The sequence below is a fragment of the Camelus dromedarius genome, chromosome 15 (assembly GCF_036321535.1).
Source record: "Camelus dromedarius isolate mCamDro1 chromosome 15, mCamDro1.pat, whole genome shotgun sequence".
In the NCBI taxonomy this organism is placed as follows: domain Eukaryota; kingdom Metazoa; phylum Chordata; class Mammalia; order Artiodactyla; family Camelidae; genus Camelus; species Camelus dromedarius.
Genome location: NC_087450.1, coordinates 31,427,426 through 31,444,574, shown reverse-complemented (window position 1 = coordinate 31,444,574; position 17,149 = coordinate 31,427,426). Strand labels below are relative to the sequence as shown.

The 17,149-nt window shown below is 45.3% G+C and overlaps 2 long non-coding RNA genes across 6 annotated transcripts; one reads left to right on the top strand and one right to left on the bottom strand.

Annotated features, from left to right (window-relative positions):
* Positions 1-924: 924 nt before the first annotated feature.
* On the bottom strand, positions 925-16,689 carry LOC105103565 (uncharacterized). Of its 5 annotated transcripts, none has more exons than XR_010384197.1 (5): positions 16,560-16,689; positions 7,388-11,727; positions 5,471-5,556; positions 4,593-5,015; positions 925-1,047 (listed from the first exon to the last, which is right to left on the bottom strand). It is a non-coding gene; the product is annotated as an uncharacterized LOC105103565 (long non-coding RNA). The 5 variants fall into 5 exon arrangements; XR_010384195.1 differs by having other exon boundaries at positions 4,593-5,556; positions 7,388-10,252; positions 10,789-11,727; XR_838509.3 differs by having other exon boundaries at positions 4,593-5,556; positions 7,388-11,256; positions 11,664-11,727.
* On the top strand, positions 7,945-16,567 carry LOC135323065 (uncharacterized). Its single transcript, XR_010384198.1, has 3 exons — positions 7,945-8,085; positions 13,224-13,450; positions 15,544-16,567. It is a non-coding gene; the product is annotated as an uncharacterized LOC135323065 (long non-coding RNA).
* Positions 16,690-17,149: the final 460 nt, after the last annotated feature.

Below are 17,149 nucleotides of genomic sequence, written 5' to 3'. Positions count from 1 at the left end.
GGCTGTGCTTAGTAACTGACTTCTGTAGAACAGAATAAAGTAGAAGTAATAGTGTTGTAATTGTGATATTAGGACATAAACTATATTATGGCTTCCCTCTTGCTGTCTCTTTTGGATCACTACCTCTGGAGGAAGCAAACTGCCATATTTTGAGGATGCTCAAGCAGCCCTATGGAGAAGTCCCCATGGTGAGGAACTAAGGCCTCCAGAAACTCAGGCCTCCTGCCAAAACCAAGCAATAACTTGCCAGGCATGTGAATAAGCCTTCTTAGAAGCAGATCCTCCTATTCCAGTCAAGCCTTCAAATGAGTGACTCTTGATTGAGACCTCATGAGAGACCCACAGCCAGAACCATTCACCTAAGTCATTCATGGATTCCTGACTCTTTCTTTTTGGAACGATGAAAATGTTCTGGAATTACACAGTAGTGATAGTCTGAAAACCTTGTGAATATACTAAAAATCACTGAATAGTACACTCAGAAATGGTGTAAAACAATATATACTTAAGGCTTTAAACAAATTAGTTTTAGGGTAATTTGTTTCACAGCAATAAATGACTAACATACAACTTTAAGGGGTACTGACAAACCTAAGTGTGTCCCAAGAAGGATGACCGGGAGGTCCCTAGGGTGGTTTGAAGCCCTGTCATGTGTGGAATGCACTTGAGGTGTTTTTGTCTGGACTAGGGAAGGACCTGGCTTCTGTGTGCAAATATCTTCTAACAGGATGACGTCAGCATCAAGTCTGAATAAGATGTCCCTTGTCATATCCCACCCCTCAACAGCAATGATCTGGCATCCATCCATAGACAGAAGTGCCGTGTGGGAGCTGTGGGATCCAGCGTCATGCCAAGGAGCCTGGGAGGAATCTTGCCCACCTGTGTGTCAAGTAATAAGCATCCAGACCTCAAAGCCATGAATGGGCTCCAACTCTTCTTGACCGTAGATGGAGAGCTCCTGGAAAACACTGTCTTAGACAATCACCCATGGATGAGAGAGTCTTTGTGGAGTCCAGATTTCCAGGGGAGATGTTCCAGTGTTCTTTGCTGGAGCAAAGAAAACACATGTTTGGACTCATTGGAAAGGTTAATAAAGACCAGAGGAAGTGATTGCTACTTCAAATGCAAAAACAGCAATGCAAAACTTAAAGGAACATGAAAAATCAAGGAAAAATGATGTGAAACAAAGGATTGTGAAAATTTTCTAGCAAATGACCCCAATACCATGGAGATCTACTATTTACCCAAAAAAGAATTCAAAATAGCTATTTTAAGAAAACTCAACAATACTAAGCTGTTTTTCTGAAAAGATAAACAGAATTGACAAACCTTTAACTAAACTAAGAAAAAAGCAGATTCAAATAAATAAAATCAGAAATAGGAGAAACATTACAATGATACTATAGAAACAAAAAGAATCATAAAAGACTACTATGAATAATTATACACCAACAAGTTGGACAATCTCGAAGAAATGGATAAATTTCTAGAAACATACAACCTATCAAGACTGAATCATGAGGAAACAGAAAATCTGAACAAACCAATAATGAGTAAGGAAATTGAATCAGTAATCCAAAACCTCCCAACAAAGAAAAACCAAGGACCAGATGGTATCCCTAGTAAATTCTACCAAATATTTAAAGAAGAATTAACACCAATCCTTGTCAAACTCTTCCAAAAGATTGAAGAGGAAGGAACACTTCCAAACTCATTTTACAAGGCCACCATTACCCTGATGCCAAAGCCAGATAAGGACACTAAAAGAAAACTATAGACTAATGTCACTGATGACTATACATGCATACATTTTCAACAAAATATTAGCAAATCAAATTCAATAACATCATGATCAAATGGGATTTATCCCTGAGATTTAAGAATGGTTCAACATATGCAAATCAATAAATGTGATACACCACATTAATAGAATAAAAGATAAAAATTATATGATTATCTGAATAGATGCAGAAAAAACATTTGATGAAATACAACCTCCTTTCATGATAAAAAAAAAAAGTCTTAATAAATTGAGTTTAGAAGGAAGAATGAGTATGGAAGGAATGTACCTCAACATAAGAAAGGCCATGTATGACAACCCCACTGCTAACATCATACTCAAGGTAAAGGGTTGAAAGCTTTTCTTCTAGGATTAGGAACAAAACAAGGGTGCCCTTTCTCACTACTCCTATTCAACATGGCCCTGGAAGTCTTAGCCAGAACAGTTAGGCAAGAAAAAGAAATAAAAAGCATCCAAATTGAAAAGGAAGTAAAATTATGTCTGTTTGCAGATACTATGATCTTATATGTAGAAAATCATAAACACACCATCAAAAAACTGTTAGAACTAATCAATGAATTCAGTAAAGTTGCAGAATATAAAACCAACATACAGAAATCAGCTGCATTTCTATATACTAACAATGAAATATCTGAAAAAGAAAGTATCCTTAAAAAAGGAGGCAGACCTTCTCTATGTGACTCCAGCAAGCAAAAAAAAAAAAAAAAAAGTAGACATAGGTTTGGATTCTCACTTACAGAGCATTTGCTAACAGTCATAACTGACCCACATGAGACAGTGACCCTTAAAGAGAGTTAACAGAAGGGGTCCAGCTGACACTTGATGCCACTATCAGAAATGGTGCTGTATGGGTTCCTATATGGTGACAAAGGATGTCTCCTTAGGGACATCCAAAGACATCTCCCCCAACCCCCACCCCATGGTATAGTATCCTGTTTTAGGCTATTCAGCTGCAACTCAGAGTGGACCACAGCTGAGCCATTAGTGTAAATGGATGTGAAGAGTTGTCCTCTCTATATTGTACTATAAGCTATTGGAGTTGAGGCTCTCTGACCAGTGCTGAACGCTGAGCAAAGAGGTGACAGCTAATATCCTAGTGGGACAAGGCTTTTCACAAAGATATTATTAACTTCTGCACAGGCTTCTAGAGTTTTCAGTGTGCTGTCTCATTGTTTGAAGTCAGCACTGTGAGTAGGTGGCAGGGATGACTCGCCTCTTCTGTGTAGATGAGGACACTGAGGCTCAGAGCCAGTAAGTGATTCACTGGGAATCACAAAGCTGGTAACTGGTCAGGCAGAGACTTAGAACCTGGATCCAGTCCAAGTTCTAAGGAAACCTGAACTGCAGATCCTGCTGGGCAGTGACCAGAAGAGTTTTTGGTAAACTCTGCAGCTAAATAGAGCAAACAGACCTGTGAAGGAGAGATCAGTCTTAATGCATATTCCCAGAACAGTTTTCCAGAGATACCTTCCACCTGCTTTTTCTGAACCAAGCGTATTAACTGAAGGAACAAGTGTGTGGCTGCTTGATTTGAAAATCAGACAGTTGAACAGTTTCCTGGAAAAGGACAGTTACCTCCCAAAGGAGATAGGCCATGAAAAGGAAGCATCATTTTCCCAAATTTTGGGGTACAAGAGAGAAATTGGTGATACTGACCAGGAAATTGGGGGTTAAAAACTTATATTCTTCATGGTATGCTGAACCTTTTTCTCTTAAAAATTTAGCTGATGCTCACTGGAAAATTTCTTACAAGGATTGGTGGGAGAGTCTGGCACTGTTCCCAGTGACACCACCCTGAAAGCTAATGGCCCTGTTTAAACAGGGTGAATAGACCTGTCCCAGGACAGTGTGTTCCGTAGGCTGAGGGAGGGTGGATTGGAGCTCAGGGAAAGCGGAATGGAAGTCAACAGAACTGCCTCCCTTTTCAAACAGACTTGTGGCTCACACCTGCCCTGCTCACCAGACCTGGGTTGAAACAAGCTGCAAAGCCCAAGGTAGGCAACTACCTTATCATTTCCTTTCCGAGTGACCCGTGGTCCCATGAAAATGGGAATACTACTACTACCCACCTCATGTGATTCTTGTGAGAATTGAATGAGATTGGGTAGGTAAAGCACCCAGCACCAGGCCAGGCTCACGGTACCTGCACAGCAAGCATTAGTTCCTTTGCTCCCAACTTATACTTCCAGCTGCATGAGTCTCCAACCATGTCAGTTACCTGGGCAGATTCACCTAGAGGAGTGAATCCTCCAAACGTGTTCTTTTTCTTATGGAAACAGGAAGGCTCTTAGAGAGACGAGGCCCTATGAGTTGTACCCCCAGAAATGAGAAAAGTTTGTACTGAACAATCTTCCATACTGTTTTATCTCACTTCCTTGTGCCCAGGGGTGTGCATCTGAGAGACATATGACCAAGGTGAGGAGTAACATCTACAGGCATGGTCGGGATGAAATGTGTGACCAGAGGGCTTATGAATTCGTCTTTGAGGATGGACAAGGCATAGGCTAATTGGCCCATTTGGGGTCAAGGCTGAGACTCTGAAGAAAGGCTGACCCTATAGAGTCGTGACCAGCAGGCTTCCCCTTCTGGGTCTTGATTTCATTTAAACACTCAGCAATTCCATGCCACCTGGCTTAGTTTCCTGTGGCGACTGCAACAAATTACCATAAACTAGGAAGTTTCAAGCATCAGAAATTGTATTCTCTCACAGTCTGGAGGCTAGAAGTCTGAGATCAAGGTGTCCATACAGCCTTATTCCCTCTGGAGGCTGTAAGAGAGAATCCTCCCCTACCTCTTCCAGCTTCTGGGGGCTGTCAGCGTTCTTTGGTCTCCTTGGCTTGTGGCTTCATCACTCCAGTCTTTGCCTCTGTCTTCACATCGCCTTCTCCTCTGTGTCTGTGAATCTCCTCTGCTTCCCTCATATAAGGATACCTTGTCATTGGCTTTAGAGTCTACCCAGATAATCCAGGATATCTCCTTATCTCCAGATCTTTAACTTAATTACATCTGCAAAGACCATGTCTCCCAAATAAGGTAACTATCACAGTTCCAAGAATTAGGTTCCAGAGATTAGGGTGTAGACTTATCTTTGGGGGACCACCATGCAACCCACTATACCACCTAAATCCTTTTAGAGAGCTGACCAACTAATTCACAACCATGTGAGTCCAAGTATTACTCCTTCCAGAGCTATTTGTGTTATAAATATATTAATCTAAAAGAAAAGGACAATAATTAATTCAAAAGGAAAAATAATCACTAATAGTGATATTTCAGGCACTATAAGGAACTGTTTCTTTTCATCAATTTCTCCTCAGAAAGTGCCCCAGAAGACTCCTCACTCCCACTTCTCACTGTATAGTTTTCTATCATACACTCATTCCTAAACTAATCACAGGCAAGGGGCATGCCTAATACTTCCTGGGATTGGCTTAGAGCCTTAGACTGATCAGGAACTCACCCCTGGGGCTGGAGAAGTGGGGAGGACCCAGCCTCTGAGAAAAACATAACCTTGCATCAATAGCAGAACAAAACAACCTCAACGAGGAAGTAGGGTTGCTGGTTCGCAATTGGAAGGTAACCACCAACGTCCACACTCCCTGTGAGCTGACCCTCTTCTGACAAGCTGTAGAGCTGGCCCTGCACAATGCTCTACCACATGGAACATACCTAGTTGGGGGCACTTGGCTGGAAGACTCAAAAAAGCATTTGGCACTTCTGCATGTGATGTCCTGAAACTTCTGAAGTGCAGGAGGCTATGGGAGAAGGCATTTGAATGAATTTCAACTGGCTTTTTTTTTTCCCGAATATTCTTTCAAAACAGACTTACCTTGTCATCAGGCAAATAATCAAGCATGTCCACTCAGTATTTTTTAAAAGATGGAGGTTTTCAAAGGAACAGGAAAAAAAGCTCTTTTCAGAACTCAGAATATCTCCTTAGAAAAATGATTGGCTATTCAGATATGGGTTGAAAACAGGTTGGCAAGAATTTAGAGGAAGAAAGAGCAAGATATCTGCATTTAAATCAGCCTGGAGACTGCAGGGAACTCAGCCATATCTAAATTCAGCCTGATTTTGAGCCTGTGACCTGCAGGTAAAGGGTACACCTTCTCCCTTCAGAGGAAAAGTCAAAATGGCAGTCTTCACGGAGCAGTCCCTGCCCTTGAGTTAGCCAGGACCCCACCTCTCACCAGCTCTACACCAGTGGGGCTTACATTTACATTTAATACTATACCAGTTACACCCTATGAGATACTGCCTTGGATTGTTCTTGTTAGCGTTCTTGTCTTTCAAGGCTAACTTAAGATCCATCAAAACACAAAGTAGACTCAGCATCTTACTAAGCAGTTCTGATGACAGCCTCAGTTTGGGCAGTGGTACGCTGGGAGAAAAGCTATTGCCCCCAGTATGCAGTTGTACTGCCATGCAAGGTATCCCCTCTTCCTCATGCCATTATGCCAGTGACCTCAAACTGACAGCCTACCAGCATGTCTGTCCTACAAGAAGTTTTCAATTTTCAAGTTAGTTGCCTACATTGAAAATGTCAAAAATAAAAGAAGGTAGTGTGTTGGATCTGAATATTTATTCTGTCCTTCCTAACCTTTCCTCTCCTTCCAGGACTCTAGTTACATATATACCAGACTGCTTAAAGTTGTTCCACACCTTAGTTGACTACCTTTTCATTAAAAAGGATTTTTTTCTCTCTCTCTGTTACATTTTGGATCATTTCTATTGATATGTCTTCAGATTCACTCAACCTTTCCTTCTGCAATGTCTGATTTGCCATTAACTGCATCTGATGTATTCTTCTCAGATTTGTATCTCTAGATGTTTGACTGGGGTCTTTTTAATAGTCTCTCTCTATTTAACCTTTTGAACATATGGTATTCATTTATAATAACGATTTTAACGTCTTTGCTAATTCTGACATCTCTGCCAGTTTCAATTGATTCATTTTTCTCCTTACCATAGGACGTATTTTCTTGCTTCTTTGCATACCTGGTCATTTTTGATTGGATGCCAGACACTGTGAATTTTAAGTTGTTGTACAATGGGTATTTGTGTTTTCCCTTAAATATTCTTAAGCTTTGCTCTGGGGCATAGCTGTTATTTGGAAATAGCTCGATTCCTTTGAGTCTTATTTTTTAATTGTTAGGCAGAGACGGTGCAGCGCTGAGTCTAGGGCTAACCGTTCCTGACTAATAGGGCGAGGCCTTTCTAAGCACTCGATCTGAGGCACTGTGCATGATGAGCTTTCTCACTCTGGCTGGTGGGAAGAGGCAGCTTTCCTAGCACCAGGCACTACTCCCTCTAATCCTTTCAGGGGGTTCTTTCCCAGGCGAGTGGTTTCCCCACGTACACTAATCTGCACACTAATCAGGGCCCGAATCCTGAGCAGCCCCTCTGTGTAGTTCTCACCTCTCCAGTACTGTCATTCATACCAGCTCTAGCCACTGTGGTCTCCCCAGACGGTTAGCCCCACCTCCTCAGCTCAGCAGTCCACCAGGCTCTGTCTGCATTCCCCTCATTGCACTATAGCCTGGAAATTCTCTCAAGGCTTTAGGCTGGGTCAGTCACAGGGCTTACCTGGTTTGTTTCCCAGTTCAGAGGGATCACTGTTCATTGTTGCCTGACACCCAGCATCTTGAAAAAAAAAAAATCACTGCTTCATGTATTTTGTCCTTTTATTGATTGTTATTGTTACTGCTACTACTCTTCCTACGTAAAAAGTGAATAGCAGAACTCATGTTGCAGTAAATGGTAAATTCCCATCCCCCCAGCTCTGCCTTCTGCCACCCTCCCCACCGAGCTGTTGAATTTTCAAGCTCTGGCACATGCAAACACAGACTGTGTGGACGTCACCAGAGGAAAACGTGAGAAACATTGACCACTTCTCCATTCTTGTTAGAGAAGAAACCACAAAGACAAGCTCTGTGCTGGGCTGGCAAGGTCGGTTCTTACACTGGCAGGTGCCCTGGTTCCCACGAGATGAGGGAGTCCATGTGGAAACTTGAAAGAATTGAGCGGTGTGTGTGTCAATCCTGCGCTGAGGGACAGGGGGCAGGAGGCCGTGTCCAGCCAGGGTGGCAAGGGCCTGGACCTGGCCTGCGGTTCCGGGTCTGCCGCCCGCCAACCCTGGGGCTTAGTGAGGCAGGTGGTTTGACACCACATCAGTCTCAGTTTCTTCTCTGAGAGACAGAGGTAAATGACTACTTTACAACCATTGAGGGCTCCAGTTCGGTCAAATAGCTGGAAAAGCCAACCACAGCTGCAAGCGGAAGCTGGTAAGCCACATGATTTGTTCCCTTATTATTTATATTTGTATTCGAGTTCCCTGAATTTTTCCTGAAGCCCTCTATCTTAATGTAGGAAGGAACTGGGTATGGGGGGGGGGACCCCAGACTTGGTCTCAGGGCCATCCTCAGTGGGGTACTGGGTCCAGAGCCAATCCTTTTGTGTGCCTGGACCTAAACCCCACTATCCAGGAGCCACCTGGTTAAAATGCCCTAAGGGTAATCTTGAGGGTGCCTTCAGCGCTAGAGATAAAAAGGATTACAAACAAAGCGTTCCTCAGGGAGTGAGTATAGAAAGGAACTTCCTGAGACCTACTCAGTGTCAGGTACTGCACCATCTGTAACACAAGGCCCATTGTTATCCTGTAAGGCAGTTGTTACAAACCCCCTGCATTTGAATTAACCAGGGCCCACTGAGAGGTAGGAGTTTGCCCAAGATCCTAGAACTAAGTCCCTGAGCTTCCCACCTGGCCTCCACCCTGCACTGCACTGTCCTGAAGTCCCAGGTCAGCCTGTCCAGAGCACCCAGGTGACAGTGCTGAGGGTTCCAATGAGAACCACTGGTCAGCTAAGCACTAGCTAAGGATATTTTCTTCCTTTCGTTCTTTTCATTTAACAAACCTCGATTGAGAGCCTTGCCTTGCCCTGGACCTAGGAATACCCCAGGGAATCTGACACAGTCCCTGAATCAGGGGGTTTGCAGAGTAATGGGAAAGACCACAGGTAGACCCGGGTTTCATGTGGCCTGAAGCTTAAACAATGTGAAAAGCCCTCTTTAGGAAAAAGAATACAAAATTAGAAATATAAAATTAGGAACAGGGCCTTGGAAGGAGCAAGGGAGGGGCCCTAAAATTTAGGCCATATTAGCTTTGCTGTAGTTCTGCCTTTGGAGGAAACCAACAGGTAGACTAGTACTCAGGGCTGATGGGGGAGCATTTCTCTTGGAAGAAATGCCATCTAAGCTGAGCCAAACAGGATAAGGGGTGCAGGGCTCAGGTCAGGAAAAGGAGCTGGCATGGTTTTCAGGGAGTGAGGAGGAAAATACCCTTTCTCCTTCCTTCACTAGACTCCAGGCACCGGGACCCTCCCACCATGCAGGGCCCTGAGTGACCACACACTCGAGGTTAACGGGACCTAGTCCTGGGCAGGGCTTCCCTGATTTTTCCAAGCTCTCTGGGAAATGTCAAGTCCCAGAATAGGGCTTCCAATGGTTGGTTCCTGCACCCCACCTACACAGGCCGGCATCAGCTGGACCTGGCTTGGCTCTCCTGGTTAGCTTGTTTGCATCTGCAAGAATAAAACAATCCAGAAAAGCTCCCTTTGTTAGAAGTTAACAACAGAAGTGCAACAGGTTCAGAGAAAGAAAAGACAGGGGAGGGGAAAGGAGAGAAGTGGACAAAGGTTGACTTTTAAAAGAAAATCCTTCAGTGAGATAAGAACTTGACCGGCAGCTACCCTCACGCAGAGGGGGGTAAGTGAGTGCCCACCCCACCCCCAAGAAAAGCAATGAGCAGGGTGCCAGGAGCTCTATGTTCCTCAGACGGCAAAGGTTGTGTTCTGAGCATCTGTTTTGCCGCTTGGTGCGGCCCAGTGCAGTGCCTGCTGGACCAGATGCAGCGTGCCCCAGCCAGCCCTCCTTCATTAACGTCCTCACCGCCCAGGCCAGGTGGGCGGCAGCAGCTGAGGAGGGGTGGGACGGCCTGCTCTCCCGTCTGGGCCAGTGTCTCCACGCAACCCGCCCACTGGAGCAGCAGCCTTTGCCTTGCAGGGCAATGAGGCCTCCCTGGAGACTTAGTTTCCAGGGAAATTGTAGAACAGCCACCCACTAGTGCCCTGATCAGACACAGATAAAAGGGGGAAGGGTGAGCATGGGAGGGAGGCCCTGTCTAGGGAACCAGGTGCTGCTCTGGGCTCTCATCCTGTGCACTTGAGTCCCTTACCTTCTCTGAATCCCAGTGACCCTCATCTGTAAAATGGAGATAATGATATTTGCCCTGAACTTGTGGTTGAGAAGGGAGTAATCAAAGAGGGATAGATATAAAAGCTTCCTTGAAATTTCAAAGTACAGAATAGTATTACATCTGAAGTTGGTGCCTAGTAAGTCACTCTCCATCTGACACTTCCACCCGACGCTGCGCTGCAGCATCTCCGAGTTCACCTGGAGGAAAGGAAGACCTTGATCAAGTTCACTTGCAGGGATTGAGAGTGGATCCTCCCCCCAGGAAACAATAGGCGATGTCTCCCACCACACCACAACTGGCACCAAAGGTGAGAGCACCTTGGCCGGTTAATGGGCAAGGAGAGGGAGGAGCTGGAAGACGACTGTAGCCTAGCACACTGCTCTTTCTCCTGTTTCATCACCTTTATGTTTGCCCACACCTGCACCTGCATCTCTTTCCACAACTGTAGAGTCTTTCTGGCTCTTTTTAACACATAAGATAGGGAAAGAATGAGGCAAAAGAAGAATGGATCAATTTTGCACTGAGGGTTAGCTAACCCAAATGGATCGTCCTAATCTCCAGCACTGGGGGAAAGGACCAAGTGGGAGACATAGCTCTCTGCTCACCAAAAAGCTGTGCTCTTCTCTTCTTCCTGGCACTTGACTAGACTGTTTCCCAGCCTCCCTTGCAGTTACATGTGGCCATGTAACTAAGTCATAGCTACTGGGATGTGGGTAACCTGGCCCATAAATACCTTTCAGGCTCCAAGATCCTTCATGATCTTTTCTCTTTCTCGATGTGTTCGTTGGCTACAACCCCCGTAGTTAATTAAAAAAAAAAAAAAGAGCATAGTATTTTGATAGAGCAGGTGCTCGCTGACTACATCTGTCCCCTGCTTCTGATGGGCATATGGATAAAGCCAGTGGCCCCTTGCCATGTGGTCTGCTCCTTAACCTATCCCCTCAGCTTGTTCAGTAATCCTACTGCTCCTAGCGTTGGGAGCCCCAGTCCGTGGACTCAGAGGAAGTAGAGGCGGTCAGGGCGCCGGAGGAACTGGGCTGGGCACGCTCGCGTCCGCCAGAGGGCGCTGTCGGTTCGCGGAGCCGGGCACGATGTCTGCAGGCCCTGAGGTGCCACCGCGACGCCGCCCAGACGCCCGGTAACTTCATCACTACAATCCCTGGTTACCATGGAGCGAGCCACCCTTCGCCAAGGCTCTCATCTATGCAAGGAAGGGAGAGGTTAACAAGATTTGTGACACTCTTCTTATTTCAAAGTGCCATCCTTGTGACAAACATTTAGAGCACAAAGTTGTACCTATGACTCCACGATACTAGAGAGCAAGTATGGAGATGGGTATTACTGCGTCTCCAAATTTAAAGACCTTTCAGAGAAGTGGCAGAGTTAAGCCAGGTACCAACAACGAGGTACAGGCTGTAAGGAGAAGGGAGGAGGAGACGGAGGGGGGAGAGTTCAGGGAGGAGGACGCATAGCTTCAGCCGGGAGAATGAGAACCGGCCCGTGGAGCACTGGGGCCTTAAATGAGAGAAGGATTTGCCACCCTGCATCACATACTGGTTGCAACAGAACCAGTGCGTTTAACCAGCTCTGATTTTACATTTGTTATACCTGAATGATCGTTATTGGTGACGAAAGGCAATGTTCCCTGCCCTGGAACACGAGTTCCTTGATCCTGAAAAGTAAATGAGAAGTAGAAATGGATTAGCCAAATGTCTAGAACGTGTTAGAGATCTATAACCTAATCTGAGCAGTCAGATCAGTCATTCTGCTAACTGATAAAAATTCCACAGGGAGCTTTGGGGAACAGCTGTTACACAAGTGCAGGTGTCATAAAACCATACGCTGAGAATACATCTGATTGGCATTAGGAGAGAAGATGTTAAAAATAGAGAAAGTGAGGAACAATAAAGTCCTTTTGTTTTCATGGTAAGTGTTACCAAAACAACTTCAGGAAGAACTCTACCAAATCATAGTCCCTCAAGAATTATTGTAATTCTATAGTAATTTATTTGACCAAGGCCAGTTAAATTTGGAACCAATATCTTAAAACAAACTTGGACTTTTGATTTACAGATATTTTGTTTCTGAGGAATTAAAATGGAATTGGAGTTACTATCATTACATGGCATTGTGTTGGCTCAAGCATGACATTGTAGAAAAAACAGTGAATTTAAACTAGGAAGTCCAAGCACTGGTTTTTGACCTCTAAACAGTGCTTTGGTTATTTATTTTTTTTAAAAAATTTCTTGTGTGGCAAGTCAGTTAACTTCTCTAGGACTGAGTTTCCTCATTTACTAAAGGAATTTACTAAGAATAAAGACTATAGACCAGGTGGTCTCTCACATCCTACAGAGTGTAACACACAAGTCTTCGTTCTGCTGGGTCCAAATGCCTCCTTAGTGCTGATTTGGTTCTGAAGTCCCTGGAAGGATGTGCAGGGCCTGTGAGGTGAGACGTATTGAGGGAAGGGGAAAAGGAGCTTGGGTAGTTGCTACTCTGATGTCGGCAGGATTCTCCAGCCATTGGAAGTCTTCTGTATGCAGTGGCCCAGGGCCACTGGGGGTCCAACTATCCCACTCTGTATTGTGATCCTTGCTCTCCCTAAATTACTATAGCACTTTCTGACGGTGCCATTTAGCTTCCATTTACTATGTGTTTATACCTTGAGCTGTCTCTATGCACCAATTTTCTTAAGACAGGGTCTAGGGCAGTCTTCAGTGCTATTTGCCAGATATTCCAGGCTCCACACCTCTGAGGATGGAAGAACTTCCCAGCCCCCACCTGTTTGGGGGATGGAGGCTACGGTGACCAGTTCTAGCCAACAACTAGTGAGTGGCAGTGATGGTTAGCACTTCTGGTGGGCTATTTAATTGCCTGAGTAAGACCTTCTAGAGTTTCCTTTGCTCTCTTCCTGTGACCAGATATGTTCCAGGTAGTGGCTTTTCTGTTGGCCTACATGCAGGAGTAGGCCAACAGAAAAGTTGGAGTGAATGATGCTAACGTGGAAGCAGAGCTCCCAGTCCATCCTGCCATGGACTTTCAGCAGTGTGAGAAGAGATTCTGTTATTGTTATACCTTGGGATTTGGGGACTGTTTATTACAGCAGCATGAACTGGCCCATCCCAACTAACAAAGGGTCATTATGTGTCATCATTTTTGTTTCCCCAGTGCCCCAGAGGACATGGCACTCAATTTCAACTGCTAAATAAATGAATGACTGCCTGAATTCATCTTCCTGTCTCCTCCACTGGTGTAGGACTCATCCATGTATCTATTTGCCCTCCTAAGAGCACCTACCCCTGAATGTAGCAGATACTCAGTAAAGATCGATGGATTAATTTAGGGACTTAAAAGTCCCAAGATAACAGCCCAACATCAGAGCCAAAGAAGATGTGGTATGTGGTATTATTTTCCATATGGCGCCTGAGAGAGTGGGGCTCAGGGTCAAGGGAACTGAGGAGGGAGGGGCACCAGGCCATCTCCTGCCCACTTCTATCTTTAGGCTCTATAGGCTTACCACTGATCCCTCTATCTCCTTGCAGGTCTCTGCGTCACTGCAACAGAGTACAGAGCAGAGATAGGATCCAAATAAGCAGACATGGCAGGCCAGACTAGGCCAGTAACAAGAGAGTGGGCCCAGGGTTGGGGCAGAAGCAGGGCTGAAACTCAGGGGAGGTGGGGCAGCTAGGCCAAAGCAGGGCCAACAGAACCCTGCAAGGTTTTTGTGTTGTCATGTTGCTGCATATTCCCTCCTTGGGCTCAGGTGGTTGAATTCTGTCCCACGGAGCATGTGTGGAATGTATAACAGACCCTGACCAGGCAGACCTTTGCAGAAGTCATTAACATTCTGTAAATGGCAACAGTTAGCAGAGCACCAAGGCCATGAATATTAATGTGCTAGTCTAAGGTTCTGGTGTCCTCCCTCCTTCCTCTTACTGAGCTGAACAATATCCACAGACTGTAGCATTTCTGATCAGGTGGAATGTAAATCATCTTCAGATCTGGATCTTCTGTCTCTCTGACATCCTGTTTTGGGGGTGTGTCTTTTACAGAGAAATTGGAGAGAAAAATATCCATCCCTGAAAGATTGCTTTTTTTAAAGTTTTAACTACTGCTTTGCTGCTTTTCCACGTTAGAAGGATCAGGGTCTCTTGAGGAAGAAGTTCAGGCTTCATTGTCAGGCTCTTTGAGGCCTTAATTATCCAGTGCAACCTACCTCACCTCCTCTTCCTGCCTGCCACATGCCAGGTACACCTGGGCCCTAATTCATCCCAACCAGCCATGCTCTCCCCTTCCTGTGCTCTGCACACTCTGTCCCCATTGCCTCCAATGCCCTTTCCTCTCCTCCTGGCCTCTGAAGGAATTCCTACGAAACAGCCTAGGGCTGCTGGGTGATGCCTTCTTAGGCAACTCCAGGCAAAGGGCTGATGCCCCTGTGCACTGGGAGAGGCTGGTGCAGCCCTCCCTCTGCTGCTTATCATACTGCCCTGGCGCCTCTTTGTCTATCAGTCTTTCCCCCCCATGAGCCTTCATTTGAAAAGGAGAGGGTCACCATCGTGATCATCTTGTTAAATTCTTCTATAATTTTTCTCCCATTCCTCTTCCCTCTCCCAAAGATCACAAGATGACTAGGCCATAGCTGGGGTCCTAAGCGTGTTTTACACAGTCCTGTCTTTCAGGACCATACAGGGGGCCAAGAGATGGATGAAGTCCACAATAATTATTGATTGGAATTTTAGTCTCACATTTTATAATTCCTGCAAGGGCTTGTTTTCCCTTTCACCTGAAATCTGGACCAGAGAGTTCGTTTAGCCCCATGGTCCCCCCAGGTAAATTTAAGGGTTTTTCCTCTAAACAGGCTCACAACTGGCATCTCCATGGTACCCCTGGTGGATACAGATTTTTATTCAGCAAAATTTGAGATCAGGATGGTGAGAGATTTATTTAGAAATAAGGAGGTAATAAGGGCAGGGAATTAGCAATGTTTGGTAGGTTGACTACTGACATTCTCCTTTTTTATTTAAGTATTCTTAGAATGCAAAACAAAGTTTGTTTGGCCAAGTCTTTAGTTACCCCATCTTTCTCCACCCCCAGACAGAAAGACTTGTAATTGAAAGGAGAGGTCATACTGGAATTGGTCACACCTGAGGATTGCAGTCTGATTATTCACATGGTGTAACAGTCTGCTAAGAGGCAGATGCTGCCTTCCTGTAAACTTGTCCAGGTCTGTTGGAAATTTGTAGGTTATTGCTTTTAAGAATGCCTAGTTGGAAATTTGTAGGTTATTGCTTTTAAGAATGCCTAGTCACTGAGATGGCAACAGACCCTATCTAATATATTTGGGGTACCAGCCTAGGGAGCTGGGGGGAATATAATATGCAAAAAAGTTCAAGTTTAGTGTGTCTTTAGTTCTAAATATTTCCTGTTGAACACAAGAAAGAGGAGGGATGTTGACCAATGGCTTTCGATCCTTGTCCTTTGTTCACAGGACTTACCCAGATAAAGAATAGAGAGATGGTATGAAACCCTCAAGAATCCCTGACTTCATGAAATCGTTGCCTTTCTCAACTTCCCCACAGGGCTGGGGTGAGGCAAGTGAAGCACACAGCCTAGGTACAAAATTTCAGGGGTGCCAATACACTCAGCAATACAAATAATATTGTAATGCAAAAAAATTTTTAATGCAAAATTTGAATAGTATGTCCATCCTGGAAGTCTACATTCATTTTGATTTTTTAAAAAATATTGCATTAAAATATTAATTCTCCTGGTGGCTGAGTTTGTTGGTAGCCCATCAATTTTGCATCTGTCAAGCATCTCACTCATATCTCTGTAGCTCTGCTTCTGCTTCCAAATGTATTTTCAGAAGATCCAGCCCTACATACCATTGTCTCCCATCACAAACATAGAAACATGTTTAATAGGAATAGAATGGTGGAAGTAAGGAGCAAAGAGGAAAAAGTCCTGATCATCAAAGTAAAAATTAAACAGCAACGAGATATCCCGCATGTGCTTTGTCAAACTGACAGAGTATAAATATGCCTCCAGCTGGTAGGAGTGGCCCTGGAAGACATAACTTTTATATCATATATCTATCTATCTTTATTTCTTAAACTATCTTATATTTTATATCCTGACTTTTTATATGTGAACAGTCCCAAATGTCCCTAAGACAGCATGTCTGCATTCTCTCTACCCTGCTGCTTCATCCAACAGGGCGGGCTTGGAGAACTTGTAAGCTAGGGGAGAGAGCAGCGGCTGCAGGCCTTAGGGGAGGATCTGTCATAGTCACCTGGAGACTTTTCTGATCATTTTTGCAACCTGTGTTCTGCGCTTGGTATCCTGTTGTTCCGGGGGACTGCCTCCTTCCTGGCCTTTAAGCTTTTTTAAACCTTTAAGCCACAGGCAATGATAACCTTTTTCCACTGAGAAAAAGTGCTCGAGAGGTGGGTTTTAAATTTTGGCCGACACTAACCAGACTCGAAAGATGAACACTCAGCTTACCACGATTCCTACAAACTCCGTGACCAGACTTGGCACAGGGGTGAAGGCCGAGGTTTTCTTTTTCCATTTGCACAACTCTCCGGCTCACAGGTTGCGGAGATGACCCCTTCCCAGCGCTGCCCTGCTGCTGTTCCAGTTAGGGCCGCGCCTTGGACCTCCGCGCTCTCCGGCCCGCCCTCCCAGGTTCGCGTCCCCAGGCGCGGGGCCGTCCCTCGCCCGGCCGCCCTCCCCGGCCGCGGCTCCCGGCGGAGGAAATTCTTCCCCAGCAGCCCAGGGCTCGCCTCACGTGATCAGCCGCCGCCGCGGCTTCCAGCGAGAGTTTAAAGGTTACGGAGGAAATTAGCACGGACACCGCCGCTCGCCCCCCTGCCCCCGAAGACGCGCCCCGTTTTCGCGCAGCTCGGAAGGCCGCTGTCAGCGCAATGATTAGAACCCTGTCCCCCAAAAGGGCACAGGCAAGGTCCAGACTAAGTATGAAGTCACTTTGTAAGAAATAAACACACAAACCGAGCCAGGGTGCTACTAAGCCTTCACTTGTCAACAAGTTCCTGCAGCCCGATAAGTTCAGTAAGACCCCAAAAGGGAGAATG